Source organism: Amia ocellicauda, chromosome 12 (genome assembly GCF_036373705.1).
Source record: "Amia ocellicauda isolate fAmiCal2 chromosome 12, fAmiCal2.hap1, whole genome shotgun sequence".
In the NCBI taxonomy this organism is placed as follows: Eukaryota; Metazoa; Chordata; class Actinopteri; order Amiiformes; family Amiidae; genus Amia; species Amia ocellicauda.
In genome coordinates, this window is record NC_089861.1 from 39,141,819 (window position 1) to 39,145,318 (window position 3,500).

The following is a 3,500-nucleotide window of genomic DNA, read 5'->3' on the forward strand; positions in this document are numbered from 1 at the left end:
CACACAAGCACAGACACACACAGACAGCCAGACAGACACAGACAGTGTGCTTGACAAATACTTCCCCTCACAGTCAAGTCAACATGAGCCGCATTATCTAAAAGAAGAACCCATCATTTCCTTTTGTGTCAATATCAGCGAGACAGGGATTAAAAAACACATCTGAAAATGCTACTTCTACAAGCACGCTGAGATGCCCCGTCATCAGTAGGCGTGCAGAACAGTATGGTGACAAATGACTTGTGTGGCTCTGTGGCGCAATGGATAGCGCGTTGGACTTCTAGTGAAAAGGGCAGTGGTCATTCAAAGGTTGTGGGTTCGAGTCCCACCAGAGTCAGTGCTCACTTCTTGCCATCTTCAAGCGCACTGCCCGGTGTTGCGACTGGCCGGAGTCGGAGTGGGCGGTACGCCTGGCTCCCCTGCCACCCGAGTGCTTCGTCCCGAGGATGCCCTAGACTACAAAAGTCTGAGGGACAGTGTCCTGGACCGGGTCGGTCTGACGTCGGACGGCCAGCGCCGAAAGCTCAGAAGCCTCCGGTTCGAACCTGGCTCCCGGTGCCTGCCACCGCTGGCTCAAGCCACGGAAGTTGCCGACCTGGTGGCCTTGGAGCAGTTCATCTGCCATCTCCCACGTCCAACCTGAAGGCTGGCACCAGGCTGGCAGAGAACCATCATTGCCCGGGACGATGCCACCTTCTGATGCCCGACGGCGGGCACCCTCCCTTCCATTCCCAAGACCCCCTCTGACCCGACTGTCCTGGATACCAGCATGTTGCCAAACACCACACCTAAACATGTTTCTCCCCGACCCACTTCCCCTTCTCGCCTTGCCTGTCCCAAAAACAAATCTGCCTCCTTAGCTCCTTCTTTTTCTCTCTCCCCCGGCAGTGTGTGGTCCCCTGGAAAAACCACGGTGACGTTGCGGGCAGCCTGGACATCGCCCGGCCGGGTGCTCGCTAGTGAAAACTATCTATCTAATATTAAGGATCATAGGCTCTCATCTGATTTGGCTGGGGCAGGTCACCTGTGTCGTGACAAGACCTTAAGCCGGATAATGGACCGATTCTTCTGGCCAGGCATCAAAAAGGAGGTAGAAAGATGGTGGTCCGGAGTGCCAGAAGACCAATGCCAGTGCAGTACCGTGGGCTCCGCTGGTACCGCTGCCTCTCATGGAGATACCATTTGAGCGCATTGGGATGGATTTGATCGGTCCGTTGGAGAAAAGCTCCGCGGGGTATCAATTTGTGCTGGTCATAGTAGACTATGCCACTCGGTACCTGGAGGCAATTCGTCTACGGACAATGTCAGCGACTAGGATCGCCGAGGAGCTGTTTAAGGTCTTCACTCGGGTGGGGATCCCAAAGGAAATCCTGACAGATCAGGGCTCTCCATTCATGTCACGCGTGATGCGAGACCTCTGTAGGCTGCTGGGGATAAAGTCCATCAGGACCTCAATCTATCATCCCCAGACAGACGCCCTAGTGGAGCTCTTTAATAAAACCCTAAAGAACATGATCTGTAAGTTTGTGAGCACAGACGCTTGGGACTGGGACAAGTTATTGCCACCCCTGCTGTTCGCTGTACGCGAGGTGCCCCAGACGTCCACTGGCTTCTCTCCCTTCGAGCTGCTGTACGGGAGGCGGCTGAGGGGCATCCTCGACTTAATAAAGGAGGACTGGGAGGCGACCGCCCCCTCCCAGACCTCTATGGTACAGCACATCCTGGACATGAGAGATCGGCTATCGGCACTGGGGAAACTTGCACAGTTGCATCTCTTACAGGCCCAGGAGCGACAACAGCGCATGTACAACAGGAGAGCCCGGTTACGATCGTTCACCCAAGGACAAGGTACTGGTGTTATTCCCAAATTCAACATCTAAACTGCTGGCTAAGTGGCAGGGACCCTTTTTGGTCACACGCCGCTTAGGGGATGTTGATTATGAGGTGTGTCGCCCAGATCGTCGGAGGTAAAAGCAGATCTATCATCTGAACATGCTGAAGAAGTGGCGAGAGCAGGAAGCATTGGGTGCTTTTAGTTCCCCCCACAATAAAGAGTCTGAAGCCGCTGTTTCTGAGGTTCGCACTGAACTCAATTTAACAAACGCCCATTTAACAAACGCCCAGAAACAGCACGTTTGCTCTTTATTGTGCCGCTTCCAGCATGTCTTTTCTCACCGACCCGTGCTCACACTTCTCATTGAACACCACATCCACACAGCACTGGACCACTGCGTGCGTGTCAAACCCTATCGCACCCCCTATTACAAAAAGTAGGCTGTCAATGAAGAGGTGCAGAAGATGTTGGAGCTGGGAGTCATTGAAAAGTCACAATCGGAATGGTGTAGCCCTATAGTCTTGGTGCCAAAGCCTGACGGCAGCACTAGATTCTGCGTTGATTATAGGGAGCTCAATGCAGTGTCTAGGTTTGATGCCTATCCGATGCCCCGTGTGGATGAGTTGCTGGATCGGCTGGGCGCTGCTCACGGAAAACCCGGGCAAGTGAACAGTTGGGAGGAGGGAGACCAAGTATCTGGGGTACCTCTTAGGAGGGGGGCAGGTACGGCCAGTCGTTGACAAGGTGACCGCTATTGCCTCCTGTCCGCCTCCTAAGTCCAAAAAGGAAGTTCGGCAGTTTTTGGGGTTTTCCGGGTATTATCGCCAGTTTCTGCCGGACTTTGCCACCCTGGCTTACCCCCTGACCGAACTGACGCGAAAAGGTGCTCCAGATACGGTCCAGTGGACGGAGCAGTGCCAGGTGGCTTTCCAGGCGATTAAGGACCGCCTCTGCCAACACCCTTTTTTTAAATGCCTTGACTTCTCTCTCCCTTTCATTCTACAGACCGACGCCTGAGAAGTTGGAGTGGGCACGGTCCTGTCCCAGAGTGTTGGGGGTCAGGAACACCCCGTCCTCTATCTAAGCAAACAATTATCGCCCAGGAGCGTAAATATAGCACCATTGAAAAGGAGTGTCTCGCTATAAAGTGGGCTGTGCCCTGTTTATTTAATCCCTCTCCCTCCCCGACGGAAGCAGCTAACCGACAAGAAGGTGGACTGAGTCTATTACCCCTGTCTGCCCGGAGCACCCCGATTGTGGACACTTTTTGCTTTTGCTTTTGATTTTGTTTTTGTTTTGTATCTCCGCCCTTTTTTGACATACCTGAACAAAATAAAGCCCGGACACAACCGAAACCGGAGACTCTCCCTCTCTCTCTCCCCGTTATTTGTGTCCGGCTTTCACAGTAGGCTATTCAAGAAGGGGGGCTCAAAGATGGCCAGATATAAATTTATCTATTTTATTTTATTTTATTTATTGTGCTTTGTTGGCACAGTGTTTAATGTTCAGTCTTAAATACATATTTTTTAATTGTAGTTTTGTAATTGATTTTGTCTTTGAAAAGCAAGACAAAATAATAAAAAGCACATTTTAGACTATTTAATTTATGCAATGGTGAAAAAATTGTCAAAATAACTGAAATGTAAAAAACAACAAACAAAAAAAA

At 51.3% G+C, this 3,500-nt stretch overlaps 1 non-coding gene across 1 annotated transcript; it reads left to right on the top strand.

The window, feature by feature from the left end:
• The first annotated feature begins 246 nt into the window (after positions 1-246).
• trnar-ucu (transfer RNA arginine (anticodon UCU)) lies at positions 247-337 on the top strand. The gene is given in 2 exon segments: positions 247-283; positions 302-337. It is a non-coding gene; the product is annotated as a tRNA-Arg (tRNA).
• Positions 338-3,500: the final 3,163 nt, after the last annotated feature.